At 35.0% G+C, this 16,055-nt stretch overlaps 1 protein-coding gene across 4 annotated transcripts in view; it reads right to left on the bottom strand.

Moving 5' to 3' along the window:
- The window catches only part of LOC121123584 (uncharacterized), a 62,182-nt gene that overhangs the window by 23,907 nt on the left and 22,220 nt on the right, over positions 1–16,055 (bottom strand). Inside the window, exons 1-2 of one of the 4 annotated variants that reach the window (XM_071890472.1) lie at positions 5,606–5,741; positions 5,399–5,515 (exon numbers count right to left, since the gene is read on the bottom strand). The exons of the other annotated variants lie outside the window; for them this stretch is intronic. The gene's annotated coding sequence lies outside the window, so the exon portion shown is untranslated. Of the gene's footprint in view, positions 1–5,398; positions 5,516–5,605; positions 5,742–16,055 lie in introns of those variants that run through there. 4 annotated transcript variants of the gene reach the window in all.

Genomic DNA, 16,055 nt, shown 5'->3' on the forward strand with positions numbered 1-16,055 from the left:
GCTTCATTTTATACAAAACGGTGGACAAACTGTGACGTTTTCATACCATATTCAAGAAGTGTCTTTGCGATGCAATGCAGCCGAGAAAACAGATCGGTTCTGACGCAGAAAATGTTACCAGACATATCAATAACCATTTTCCAGCAAAACAGAGCTCTTGCTCATAGATCTCACGTGGTTCAAGCATGGCTTCAGGCTAACTTGGGCTCATTTTGGGAAAGGGTACATGGGCTAGCAACAGCCCAGACTTGTTTCCGATGGAAAATCTATGATCCATTGTCCTAAATAAGATAAATGACCGCCTGCAGCCAATGAAGAAACTTTCACCCAAAATGTAAAATTTGCCTAGCCGCAAATCTCAAATGAAACTTTGAATAATTTAATTACTTGTATGCCCAAACGCATGGGGCGTTTGAGAAATTTAACCTGCTTCAGGGACCAGCAGCTCATTTACAGAACATGTGGGTGGCGGTATATTATATAATATTAGAAAGGTTCCGTGATCCCTACAATACGGCGGCTGTAGAATTTACACTATATTTTAGCCCAGCACATCAACTGTACAACATGAGAGGTGGGGTGTATTTTAGCATATTAGAAGAGGTTCTTTGTACTTAGAAATGTGGATGTGGTAGAGTTTAAACTACCTTGAGGACCGGTACTTCACCTGCACAGCCTGTGCCTGGGGATGTACATATATTGGGATATGATGAGGGTTCCTTGATGCTCAGAATGAGCTGAAGGAGAAATTTAACTTGCCTGGGGCTTAGCAGTTCAACCAGTGGGCTGGGGTGTATTATAGTATATTAGAAGGGTTCCTAGTCTCCTAGATATGCGGCGGCGGTAGAGTTTAACCTGAATTTGACCCAGTACATCACCATTACAATCTGAGAGCTGGAGTCTATTTTGGGATATTAGGAGGGTTCCTCGATGCTCATGGAAGCTTCTACGAGACTGCAAGTTCAAGGTCTGACACAGAAATAGCAACTACTTCCCCAACGTTTAGAAGAAGAGTGACTATATATTTGTATACTCAAACTCAAACTACCTAAATGAAAATAATCATTAGAATTTTACAGTCTATATTTTTTGTTTTATATTTAGCAATAGAGTTCTTAATTGATTTTAATTTTTAAATGGCCCCGGGAACACCGGGCAAATCTATACTAGCATTGATTAATTATCAATAAGATTTCAACAAAATTAAACTATAGATAGATGAGTTTCTGAGCTTTCATAATGATTATAATATAATCATTATGTAGCCGACCTTAGGGGCAATGATGGCTTTCAGGCAGCGGCAAAAAGCCTGGCAGGTATAGTCCTCAGTCATAGCATCCCAGTACTGGCTAAAAGTGGGTTTGAGGGCCATGTGGTTTGGATGACGTACTCTGCTGGCCTTTTGGGTACAAGTCGAGGGGGTTGGAATAAGGGCTGTAAGGGGCGCTAATGCTTAGCAGAAATGAAGGCTTCCAAGTGGCGGCAGAAGGTCTGGAATCTGCTGCGGATGTAGTACTTTGTCACTCCGTTCCAGTGCTGGCTGACAGTAGTCAAGGGGGTTTACGTCAAGGCTGTAGGGTGGCTGTAAGTGTCAAAAAAGAGTTGAAAAGAACTCAAAAGTATCATTCCAAAGTCTCTTGCAACGAAGGAAATTGAGGGTTTCAAAATTGACCGCTCCACCCTCTCAAAGCCCTTTCCATCCACTTTTTTGATAGCTATCTTGACAGTCTGGAGTGAAACCCTGAGACCTCTTGTATGGCCCCTCATGGATTTGAGGGGAGTGGCCTGAGATGTTTCTTTAGTTCATTGGGGGTACAGTTTGGCCTATTGACAGAGGCCATTTTCCTTTTCAACGTTTTGGACTTGCTGACAACGTATACTATGGTCTTGGAGACACCCAACTGCTTGGAGTGCACGAATGATAGTTTCGTGATCCTGTTCAAGTGTCATTTTCACGAATTGTACAAAATCTAGTGAGCTCAGGTTTGGTTTGTTTATTAACTAATTGTTTATACTTTAATATATAGAAATAAGAATTAATCACTCAAAACTCATTAATTATTGAATTAGTAAGTGTTCAGATTTAAAGGGACAACCCGGTATGGCCTGACTGCCACGCATGATAAAAAGTGAATACGTTATGTTTCCACACCCTGTATATATGTACATTATACATACCTTTGCATATACTTTTCTATTTTAAAAAGTCATCTTATAAAGATTCTATTAAATCTATTCTAGAAATACATTTACTTTCTATGGCTTTAGAATACTAATGCCACATAGTTTTTATATAATTTCCTTTCAACAAATTATAAAAATTATCGTTTAAATATTTTTTTAGGTGTTTTTAGGTAATTTATCATTTCTTTTGATCTTTGTAGATATTCATGTTGAGTTTAGGTTTTGGAATATTTTCATAACTTTGCAGTGTTACCAGATCCAGAAATATTTGATTTAGTTAGATACGAGGCCTAAAGTATTTGTGTCTTTTGTAGAGGCGGTATGAATTTATCCTAATGTCAGTGTTTATGGCCCTGGAGACTTTTGCAGGGATTCATTGGGATTTTTTGGGAATTGGATACCCAGAAAATGACTTCAATGATCTTTTCATGCATGCGTGGAATATGGGAGTCCATTTTTTATCACTCCGGGACTTGTGGGATTTTCTCTTATATACCCCTCCTCATTCCAACAGGTTGTAGACGTCGTAGACTGTACTATTTGGATACCTGATCATTGTTGTCATGTACTCTGTGTGTGTCCCGAGTAAGAAAGTTCGATGGTGGCGTTTCTCCGGGTCTTCTACATCGTAAGTACTTGTTCTGAATTAAAAGTAGTGCAACTAACTTAAAGCTAAGGCTCAACCTCTCACTTTAAATTTGAAATTACTGAGTTAAATGCTTTTCATAATTGTTCAGGATATTGTTAAAGATGGTCCGGATTTATCTAAACGACCTTGTATAATGAATAATTTGAGTCTGTCGTTATTTTGATGTCCCAGAAAAGTGTCTCATGTTGTAACTCTCCCCAGTTTCAATCATTGCACTAACAAACAATCATCTTTGAGCTGTAATTTATACCAAATCACAATTTGTACACGACATATATTAGTATACAAAATAGTCCACCGCCCCCTACTCTCCTCCAAAAAACAAAAAATGTTCCATATTGTACAAAAACTTTATTAACCGCATACATATAAAACTTTTTGTTTATAAATACTCTAAAGAGAAATGTTTCCATTAGTAGTTTATTTTGGAAATTAAAGAAGGATTTTAATTAAAGCAATTGTGTAATGAATGCCTTAAAGAATTAAAATAACTTTTTAATCGAATAATATTCTGATAATATAAAATAGATAGATCAACGAAAAGTATATTTTGATTCTTTAAGACATTCATTATACGTTTTTTACTTAGGATGCGGCCACAAGGAACTTGACCAAATTACTAATTAATCAGTATCAAAAGATTAATCCTAAGATATCAGTCCTTTAAATTAATTAGGAGTTGACCAACTCCAGCAAGTTCCCTAGTGTCAACCTTATCAAGGGAAGGATCTTTGTCAACATCTTTGGGTCTTCAAATTGATGTTTTTACTTCATAAAATGAACAAATTTCCATTGAATCTTGATTTAACTTCATCAATTTAAATAGTATAAAAAAGACGTAACAAATGTATTGGTTACTACTTGATGCCAATGATAAACCGTGATATTTGAATTGAACTTAAGTAATATCTACTTAAAATAACTATGAAATAATTAAAATGTTACAATTTTTTTTTTTTTTTGATTTATTTAGGACGATAAAAGTAGGATTCATAGAAAAAACATCTTATTATTTCCACTCTAATTAGATAACATATTATCTACAATATGGATAAAAGACTGTATAACAATTTAATAACACACATATTAGGGTCGATTATAAAATAAAACTATGCATAAGAGGGATATATTTTTGACAGAGAGTTAGGTTCAAGTACTTTTATTAGATAAAAACTTGGTTGTTTAGATACCCAAAACGGCTAAAATCAACAATACTGAACTAATATGAAAACATTTAAAAAATAACTTCCCATACTTTTTGTACACTCAAAACATATTTCTTACTACAAAACTTTCATATGAATACTTCTCTGTGGAGTGTACAAAATAAATTGAAACATTCATGGCTATTTGTTATTTTTCTAATCAATGGCAAATAAGCAAATACTCTAGCAAACCCAACTTAAAAAGGCTAGTGATTATATCAAGGACACCATTAGGGGACGGGACGGGTGGAACATACTTAAGTTCTAAATCCAAAGTGGTTTTTTTTAGAGTGGAAGTTTTTATACTGTTGGCAAACCGAATAGTGTTTTTATTGTATTTGCTGTTATCATTATTCCTTAACCTTTGAGAAGGGAACATCTAAGTATTAAGGGATTTTTCTCATGAGAGAAGGAGGAAGATTTGAAAGGGAATTATAAGTTTAGCTGTAAAAAAATGATCTCCCGGTAGGTTAAAACAAGGAAACAAAAAATTAACTTGCTCATCCTGATAATTTGAAGAATGTTTGGGAGGAGAGCAGCTTAGCTGTCATGACGGTTGATTAAATTAGCTGCGAGCAGAGTGGAATTCAGTATCGACGTTGAAGGCGTTCTTGTCTTTTTCCTTTGCTAGATACGGAATGATATTTGTATTTATCATCTTTCCCTTATAGCTGGTCGCAGCTTAAATAAGGAAACACTATGACAGCTAAGCTCTTCTTCTCCAAAACATTCTTCAAAAGTCAGGATTAGTTATCACCATGCTGATTTTCGGTTTCTCTATTTTTCTAGCAAATCGGCTGATTTTATTTTCTACAACTCTACTAAAGGATATCAACAAAAAATGTCTATTTGCCTATGCAAATAAACTAAAAAAAGGAATGTGGTAATCCTGACAAGTTGACAAATGTTTGGAAGGAGATTTAAGATTTAGTCCTTATTGGATTCAGTGTAGAGTTCGATTATTGCCATCACAGTAACTCCTGCTTAAGTTCCTGTTAATTTCCTTCCTCCCCTCACAGAGGGTTACAGTTGATGACGTCTAAGCTGCTTTCATCCCAAACATTCTTCAAATTGTCAAAGTTACAATGTTGATTTTCAGTTTCTTTTTGATTACATATAGGGATATCTTTTCCGTTTTTCCGGAACTCAAACAACTCCCACCACCCTTCTCCAGATTTTCAATGTTTTATGTAATTAGAATTAGGATCCGGTAGACTTCTAGATTTTCAGTTTTTTAATATTCATGTTAAATAAACGTCTTTAAAAAAAGTCATAAAGAAATTCCTTAAAAAAACATCAATTTCATAATAAAAAGTCTAAAAAGATGTTTAAACATAAAACCCTTAATAAAATAGCTTACCAATAGTATCTTCATCGACGGAGGACGTGTCATTGAGGCCAGACTCTGTAAATATGGATGTAAGGATTTCATTTACAGTCTCTGATATCCCTTCTGAACAATCAATGATCTCCAACTCTAAAAGTGGTAATAAATTTCTAAAATACATTTTTTAACCCAGGGATATTTTTTGAATAAAAGATTCTGAATTTCTTAATTCCCTCTCACCAATATCCGTTATGTTGCAGTGCCTTGTGAATGACAGTCTATCCTGTGTCCAATTGAAGATGTCTTCTAGTTCAGAGCCCTTGTCAGTCACTCCAAGAAGTCGAACTGACTTATTAGGAGCTTCTTTTCCTTTCACGGAAGTGAAGGACATCCAAAGGGCGGCACTCGCCAGAAGGATTAACATGATTTAAAGACCTTCTTCCTGGTTGTTTTTTTCAACGAAACTGAAAGATAAAAAAATAAAAATATGTTCTATTAGTCCACTTAAATGAAGACCTACATTAGTTGTATGTTGGAAAAGCAAAAATCAACGACAAGAACAAGAGAGAAAATAAAATAGAAAAGTTATTCAGTACATGCAAATATTAAATCCATAACTCAAATATTTATTCACATAAGTTCGAAGTATTATAATTATAAAAAGATTCCAAGCACAATATATAGGGATGTATCGGGTCAAAAAGTTTGGAGGTCCGATGCCGTTTTAAATTTTAAGAATACATCGGACTCGGCCGCAAAAACCGTTTCATAGAAAACTCTTTTACGAATGACGTCATCATAAATCATATTTTATATACTTTGTTAGGCTCTGCATCTTGCTTTTCTACCTCGAGCGGAACACACACCAACAAAGATCTGACTATTTACAAAGTAAAGAAGGGCATGCATGATGATATTGGTATTGAGAGGAACCACGCATCCCGATGAGTATCAAACACCCAGCATCGGCGATGAGCTTGGGGTTTGTTGCATCCAGTGGACTGGCGATGCCACTGATTCAAAACAGGGTACACCCTCAACGCTACTGACTACGTCGACATGTTGAGGACTTAGTTGATTCCCTAGGTCAGGAACTAGATGGAAATATGATACTTCAACAAGATGGTTCACTGGCACGCACAGCAAAAGTTACACAGTCTTGTAGAGACCAATATTCCTTTTTGGCAGAAAATAAAGTGGCCTCCATAATAGCTAGATGGCAACCATCTCGACTTTTCCTTTTGACCACATGTCGACTCCAGAACCTGCCGGACAAAGGTCACCAAATCTCATAGCTCTGAAGGGTTCCGTTGATGAGCATTGGAATTCCATGTGCCCTGATTATATTATTACCCATGTTAGAGCTTCTGGCGGCCCATCAATGCCATTGTCAAAATTGATGGAGACTACGTTGAAGATTGGAAATTGCAAAACATATGCCAACATTTGTACAATGCTTAGTCAATCAAGATTAAATTGTTTACGAAATAAAACTTACTAAAATTACAGGTTCAAAGCATCTATTTTTTAATTACGCACCAGGTAATTAGGCCCAAAAATACTTAAAGTATCCTAAACTAATTCAAATGGCTTTACATAAACTTCTATAGCCCTCCTCCACGGTTTCGCAGGGCCAAGTGGAGACTACGATCCCACTTTTGGCTCCAGGAGCACTAATACAACTGGGTGTGCAAGGATACTCGGCCTCCTACCTCCCCCGACCTTAATCCAATCGATTATTTTGTGTGGAGCTACCTTCATTCAAGGCGGTGTAAAGGTACTTACACCACTAGGAAGTCCCTGATGGACTCCATTGTCCTAGAGTAAAAAAATATCTATGTGGTTTTGTTTCGGGCCCTGCACGCTGTTATTGATACCAACAGAGGCTCCATTGAGTGAGATATATTCTCAATGATTGAATACGCTGCTCAGTGTTGTTATTTAATAAATCATCAAAATGACTATTCTATGTTTATTTAAAGTGTATAGATCAAAAAATTCCTGATTTCGTTGTTATACCTTGCACAAAAACAAACTTTGTATATACAAAATGAAGAAATTTAAAAAAAACACTAAATTATTGATCGTAGAAAAACCCGTTCAGGGAAACCTTTCATGGGAGAAGGAACTTTATTCGTGATGAAGGAAGAGCCCTTCTATGTTTATATCAAATTTTTATCTTATATAAAAGTTGTGTGCATGTTACAATTTCTGTAAAAGTTGCAACTTGTATAAGCAAATTTACAAGTTTTTTTTTGCACAGAGCACAGTTGGAGTTTTTGGTAGGATCCTGGCGATTCCAAAAGAAGGACGGAGTCTATGTTTGGAGACATTGTCGACTTTGGCACCCAAGTACAATTTAAAATATTGATCGTAGTTTCCCAAGATTTTAAAAGGACCCAAGAAGGTTGGAGAAAGAGATTCTCTGATTGTCTTATTTTTAACAAAAATGTTGTCAGCCTTGCCCAGACGATTGTTGAACATTTCTCTCTAGGTTACTCGTGGGGAGAACATGAGCCATGTCCTCCATCGTCTCAAACAAGTGCCCCACATCGGCATCTACCTTAGGAATAGAAAACAAATCGAAGAAGCCCGAAGGGAAAGATCGTGAGTAACCAGTATGTAAGTGGAAAGGAAAATATTTAGATACTTGATCCATTGTTACTTAATTCCTCATTCCCCACAAAACAAAAGGCAGATCATTCATCCAATTTTCTATCTCTTCTAGTATCCGTACAACTAGCCCAGTTTTTAGAGATCTGTGGAACCGTTCAATAAGCCTGTCTGATTCAGGATGATATGATGTGGTCGTCCTATTCGCGATTCCAAGTGCCCTGCAAACACACGTCCAAATAGCACTTGTGAATTTTGTCCCCCTTTCTGACACAATGATGTCAGGTACTCCAAATCTTGATATCCAACCGTCCATTACGGTCAGGGGATAGCAATGTTCTTTAACGAGTGTGAAAGGACCAATTAAAGCAATGTGGATGAAGGCATGTCTCGCAGATGGTGGATCAAAATAGGAAATGGGCTTGGATGTTCTAAAAGGCTTCCTTTGTTGACATGTGATTCATTCTTCAGTAAACTTTTTAATATCAGAGCGTAATTTAGGCCAAGTGTAGAAAAGTGATACACTTCTTAAAGTCTCTTTTAATCCCGGATGATTATCTTTGTGGCTTGAATGAATAATTTTTCCGCGAAGTTCTGGAGAGGATACTACGACACGAAATGTAAGTAAAGTTCCTGAAACACACTTGAGGTAAAATTTAACTTTAAAACTAAACAATTTAGGGTCATGGAGTATTTGATCGTCAATGACATCTTGAAGAAAATTGGGACTCAATTTGATGTTATTGACACTTCTCGAAAAAATATCCGTGATGTGGTTTAATTTTCCTGAAACATGCTTCACCTGCAATTAAACTCTGCTACAAATGCAAATGTACGTAATTGTCTTGGATTCCAAGAGGGATAGGGGATGTCTATCGCCGACACTAAAGGCTTATGATCTGTAAAATTTTGCCAATCCAATACCCACAGTAAATGCTTAAAGCTTTCCTTAATACTAAGTAATTCCCTATCAAAAGTTGAATATTTCTTTTGCGTTTCAAATAAGGCTTTAGACCAAAATTCCAGTGGTTGCCAGCGCCCATTTACTTTCTATTCCAGAACGGCTCCCATTCCAGTATCAGACACATCTGTTAGAAAGGTTAAAGGTAATGAGTTGTTCCAGAATGAAAGTTGAGTACTTGAGGATAAACTGTTTTTTATACCTTGAAAAGCTCTTTCACATTCATCATACTATATTAATTTAGATTTTTTCTTTAAGATAGATATAACACCACAGTCCATTTTGACAAATTTTTGATTAATTGTGAATAGAATTGAGCCATGCCTAAAAATCTCTGTAAATCATCTTTCGATTTTGGAGATTAAATTCTTGAAATAGCTTCAACTTTCGATTTAATAGGTTTAAACCCCTCCGATGAAATAGAATGTCCAAAGAACTCAACAGAGTGCCTAAAAAACTTACATTTTCCAAGAGAAAGTACCAAGCTGGAAGTTTTAAGCTGTAACAAAACTAAGGGTATGGACTGCAATGTTCATCCTTTATCCAAGAAGCAATCAATATATACGGAGACATTTTTAATTCCCCTCAAAACAGAATCGATAAGTCGTTGGAATGTCTGGGCAGCATTTTTAAGCCAAACAGAATTTTCAAGTACTCATACAACCCAAATGGCGTAAAGATAGCTGTTTTATTGATGGAGTCTTCATTCATGGGTATTTGATTGTAAGCTCTGTGCAAGTCCATTTTACTTAAAAATTTCATCCCACTTAGGTTGACCACGAAATCCCTTAAATTTGCAATAGTAAATCGATCTAGATCTGTCATGTTATTTAATTGACGATAATTACCGAACATTTGAACGCCTCCTTTGGCTCTAGGTACTACATGAATCGCTGATGAAAAGTTTGAAGAAGATGAACGAATTATTCCCTTCTCCAGAAGTCCATCAATTTTGCTTTTAACAAAATTGAGTTTCCTACCCTCCAGTTGGCAGGATTTTGCAAAGCAGGGAGGGCCCTTAGTTTCCTTTATCATCGAAAACTTCCAGATATCGAGATTGAACCCATTGTTCAAACTTATACAATATATACTTTCGGAAGTTTGTTCTTTAATAAATTTAACCAAACAAAGTGTTGGTTAAATTTAAAAAAAAAACTCAACTCTGTAATTTCTATTAATATATTTCTGTAGGGTTAAGATTTTGATTCTTTTAAACAAATAACCCTAAAACTATGTAGTTTTTATAAATACAAAGGTACTATATGATTTTTTTTTAAAATAATCTATATCCGCTTAAAAAGCGTTATACACATTAATAAACAAAAATTTGTTTGTCTGTCTGCCTGTATGTTGGGAAAACGTAGATAGTTAGGGAGCTGATTTTTTTTTGTTAGATAGCTTGCTCCAACTTGCACTAGTTAAAAAAAATGGAATCAATTGATGCATTCCTTGTCCCAAATGTTTGGAAAAGGCATGAAGCCTTCCTTGGAAACCAATTGTTTGAACTAGATAGAGACTAAGGTGAAGCTCTGAATCAACATAATTGCCAAAGGCTGCCCTTAAATGTGTCAGTAGGACTCGTCTCCGTGCCAAACCTCGAATAAATGTCTCAAAAGGCTTCAAGACAATTTTGACGACTTCATCTCGCCTGACTTTTGGCCTCCAAACTCGCAGGATCTTAATGCCATTGTGGTTTTTTTTGTGTGAGCCCCGATCGAATGACAAACGAACCGAACCCTTGCAACCTATCAGTCGGATCAGAAGGAATTCCAGGATTTGCCAAGGGACCAAATGGCAATGGCTTACTCGCGCTTTCGGCCTCGTATAGAGAGTGTAATTAAAGCTGGAAGTGATTTTGTTATATAAAATAAATCAGAATCCCTCAAGCTTTCAGAATCTTGTTTTATTTTTTTCTTCTGATAACTTGTTGGAGAGAAAATTGCCCTCGAAATAAATTCATTAGCTTGTACACCCTGTATTTCAACAAGTCACCAGGTGCACTATATAGTGCTCCATGATGTACATGATATACATATTTTTAATAAAATAAATAATAATGTAGTCGTATTAATCAAATATTGTACAAAAAGCAGTACTTCTGTTATTGATCTCTTATGTATATCTTTCATAATTCATGTACATTTTCTTAAGATTTGAATGAATTAAAAACGCTGGTACGGTACAATGTTTTTATTAGTGAGCACTCCTTTAGACTAAAGTACTCATCATTCATACCAACATATCAATTTCTTTTCTCAAACTCTTATTATTATTCATTCATTCTGGAGGAAGGAACGTCATATGAATTGATATATGCATTGAAAAGTTTCGTTTGAGTATACTCATGAAAGTAACACAGAGGATTTCTTTTGGAGTTATCTTCTATCTATATTATGAAAGCAAAATTTATATGTTCGCCGACGCCTAATTAATTCAGGTAAGACTGGGTACTACAGCTTGTAATTAATAATGCATTTTAAGACAAAACAATTGAAACTTATACAACCTGACTGTACAAATTTCATTTTGTACTTTAAAATTTTTCAATAGTAGAAAGGCTTCATTGTAGTTGCTTTCCAATAAACAAACGCCTTCACATATCAAACAAAATAATGAAATTACATGTTAAAACCATCCAATTTATCATAGATGAGGGCTTATGTAAATGTAAATATTTGTAACATATATTTCGGTTTTGTAAATTCTATTGTACATTTTGTATGCGCATGTTTTTAAAGTACTACCCTGATCCTACTGCATTTTTTTTAAAAGACCATAAATCCCTCAAGTTTTGAAATATATAATGCATTTGTAAAGGCGTCAACATGATAACAATCTTAAACAGAAAATAAGAAAAAGAGAAAATCCGTACATATAGTTTTATTTCATATCCAGGGTCGGGCAGCAAAACGTGGGCTGTTAATTAATGTTAATTTTTTCATTAATATAAGAAGGTTTAGAGGTTACTTTTGATATTCGGGTTCAGCCATACTTTGTATCTAAACAAACTATTATAAACATTTCGGCATCTCATCATCATGAGTAAGCAAAACGCTATAAGTCATGTACCTCAGATCCCCGAGATGCTGAAGTTGAGGTGGCAAGGATTATGAACATTTTGAAGTGCTCCAGGAGCCTGGTTTTCAAGGTGGTCTAGATGAAGAAGACCTTTCCAGGAAAAGAGGAATTGGAGGCACAATTTAAAGAGGGATTGGGAGATCTGTCCAGCTTGGAAGAGAAGATCAAGCAGGACCCCACCAAATCGATGAATTCCCTCACTAGCGACTTCTTTGAGGCTGTTAGGATCATCAGGAGGGCCGTGAAGGGCGATTTGAGATTGTCTAAATTCACGAAAAACCAAAGAAACTGAAAATTAGCTGGTTAACCCTGAAAATCTGAATAATGTTTCGAAGGAGAGAAGCTGAGCTCTAATAATGTTTCATTAGAAGCAGCTATGAGATGGAGAAATACACAGAAATCCCACTCCCTATCTTGCAATGACATATGTATGAAATACTCCAATGGCTATCCCCAATTCTTCTCCGTGTCCATCCGGGACTTTCAATTATAACTCTCTAACAAATGCTCAGGGTTACTCTCCTCTCTTATGGATTTGTACGTTTTGTGTTACCTTGATCTTAGACATAGACCTCTTAAAATTTAATAGCCTCTTACTGTAACCATTTATAATCTTCGTATCATGTTTGATCAAAATCGATTTTTAGCTTTTGACGTAATATTTGTCAAATAAATAAAAGGTGATTCAAAACGAGCGGTTTTTGGATTGTAGAAATAAAATATTATATTATGGTCAAAACTATAGTATGAACCGAAAAAACAATCCTCTACAATTATTTCTACAAAATAATCCCCTTCATATGTTGGCTGCAACTGGTCTTTAAATTGTCCATTCTTTCGCGCCAATTTTCGATGACGTGTTCGAGCATTGTGACCGGAATGTCACCAATAACTCGCTCAATATTTGCTTCCAATGCTTCAATCGTCGCTGGTTTATCCACAAGGTTTTTACTTTTACGTAGCCCAAAGAAAAAGTCCAAAGGTGTGATTCACCGGTCAAAACGTGAAATTAATTGCTCACCAAAATGATGTCCCAATAAGTCCATTGTTACGCGCACTGTGTGGCAAATGGCAACATCTTATTGGAACCAAATATCGTAGAGACCATGTGGTTCATTTTGAGAGACCAAAAGTATGTTACCATGGCGCGATAACGTTCGCCGTTGAGTAACGTGTTGCTACACTCTCGGCTAGGGCCGCAATATTTTCTAGGCTGCGAGCTGTACGTGGTCTACCAGACGACGGGACATCCCAGCAAGTTGCTGCCCCTTCAAATTTTTCGATTATTCCGCGAATTGTGGATTCTGAAGGTCGATTGTGTGGACCATAAGTTGGGCGTAATTTGGGAAAAACTTCTTTCACAGATCGCTGATTTTCATAGTACTATTTAACAATTAATATACACAAGGTTGTGGCGTATATCTTTCCATGATGAATTTTAAAACAATACTGAGTAAAAGTTACGTATGAATTTGACAGAATGCACGCGCCTGTCAAAAAATGCCTCTGGAAAAAACCCCTCGTTTTGAATCACCCTTTAGTATTGTGTCAGTCATTATTCATTTAGTAAAGTCCAGTCCAGTCTTAGGACTGGTCATATGAGTCCTGGAGATAAGACCTTCAGACTATCAGCCCTTTGGACTGTCATTAATAGAACTTATTAATTAAAAGTTGATATACGTCATCTAGGACTGATCTTTATAAGTTTTAAGACTGAACTGGACCGAGGGCACGGAAGTTTTCATTCGTTATTTATTCACCCTGGTCCATTATAGTCCTAGGACGGATCTATCAGTCCTTGGGACATGACCTTCAGACTGTCATTACTAGAACTGATAAAAAAAAAAAGAAATAAATAAAGTTAATTGACGTCATCAAAATTAAACTTTATAATTTTTAGGACTGATATACAGAACTGAACCGGAGCGGAGAAAGACTGAACTAAACAGAACTGACACACCACTAATGACAAATAATGGGCCAAATGGGGAATTTAAGTTAGTTAGCCAAAAAGTACATTTATATAAGTTATATTTTGCGATACTTAGTAAGCCAAGTAAATTTATGATCAATGTAAAGGACTAGACAAAAAAATTCAAGATGGTTGTCATTAAGAAAAGAATAATTTATGATGAAAGGAAAAAGAAAAATAATAAAATAAATGTAAGAGGATTATGTCAAGATTTACCTATTTTTTCTTATTATTTTTAATTGTATAAGATTCCTTCTCCTTTCTTGAATAGAATAAGTAAAACAGAAATAAGTTTCTTTATTCCTTTATTAGAATGGCCTAAGATTCTCGGAATCAATTATAATATATTCTCGAATACATTTCTACAGGGTGTAATAATTATATTTCCGCAAATTTTCCCGGCATATATAATTATGATATTGTGCAGTGTTTTTTTTTGGAGTTAAATATACATATTAGTGATGAGACCATTCTGAAAAATCCCGATGCTGATGCGATTCTAGTAAAAATTCCCGATGCCGGTTTTATAAATTTTTAAATAAGTGTGAAAAAATAACATTTTGCTATAAATTTCTATTAATTTCAATTGATAAAATAAATCGCCTTCATTTATTTAATGTCGGGGGAAAATGGGATGTCAGTCGAAAATTTGGATAATTTATTTAACTGCATATAAAATGTTGCTGCACAAAAATGTTATTTCATTTTCTAGTCGAAAAAAATATAGAAAATGAAAAGTCAATTAACTCTTTTAGAAAGGCCTCTTCAAAAAGTAAATAACTTTTATTTTCTAAAATCAGTCATTAAATGAAATATTGACACAGCTTATTATGTAGGCTTCGTCTTTTACAAAAAAAAAAAAAGTCATTAAAAATATTAAGAAAGGCCCTCCATTATCAAGTGAACCAAATAATGTCTGTGAAAGAATAGAAAGAGGGGAGATGGGAAGCCTTCCTACATATTTTTTAATTAATTTTTAAATGGATATTTTACAAAAACATCAAAGAGAGTAAAAACAGGACCAATATTGTCACATTGCATTGGAAAACATAAATAGCAACAAATTCGGAGTAGTATTCTAGTAAAAGGGAAAGAAATCACCGATTGAGTTTGTAAATCCTCGGTCAATAGACTAGGTTTCCCAAAAAAATCATTATCTTTCGAAATCCAGTTACTAAAAAGAACATTGTATCTATTCACTATCAAGTCGTGTACTAAAAACAAACAAAAAACTTGCTCATTCTGTGAAAACAGTAATGAAACTTCGGCTCACTTACTGTATCGCTGTCCTAAAGTAACGTCAAAAAAAAAGTAAAGTAAAGCAAAATTGAAGAAATAAGTTATTCTGCCAAATGCCATCAGTTTTTATATGCCAATACATATAGAAAAAGTGGAAGAAAGAGAGCTCCATATATTAGGAAACTTTGCAGAAAACAGACAACGTGTAGTTCTCAGAAAAGATCTTCAACATCAAAAACTATAGAATGAAGAATTTGAAAGTTTTAATAATTATTACATTCTACTATATAAATATATTATTTTTCCATCAATCTTCACGTCTGGATACTAATGAAAAAACATATTTAGTATATTTTTTTGTATACCAATTTGTTATATCACGTTAGTTATGTTAAGTTTGAGTAAGTTTAATTGATAATTCGTTTTCTATATCTTAGTATTAGTCTTTTTAAGATACATTTCTTAAAAAAAAAGAAAGATCCTAAATTAAAATGAAGGTGACAATATCTTATTTTTACGAAGAAAGTAATTTCATCAGAGTTGGAAAAAAGGATATGTCAATCGGTAGAAATGTGATATCAGTAGGGAAATTTGGAAAAAAATATGAAATATCAAAATCCCAAAGAAAATTCAATCACTGGTACTCCCTGTTGCAACTGTCTCGTGTTACAATTAGGACTGTGGACTCGCTGCAATTTCAGGGCGAATCCCAAGTCCTACTTGAACCTATAGTCTGTCTAGCCAAAAATGCATCATAGTGTACAAAAGTAACAAAACAGTCAATAGCTCAAACACCTTGAAACTGATTAAAAAGTGAAAAAAATCAA

This window comes from Lepeophtheirus salmonis, chromosome 8 (genome assembly GCF_016086655.4).
Source record: "Lepeophtheirus salmonis chromosome 8, UVic_Lsal_1.4, whole genome shotgun sequence".
NCBI lineage: Eukaryota > Metazoa > Arthropoda > Copepoda > Siphonostomatoida > Caligidae > Lepeophtheirus > Lepeophtheirus salmonis.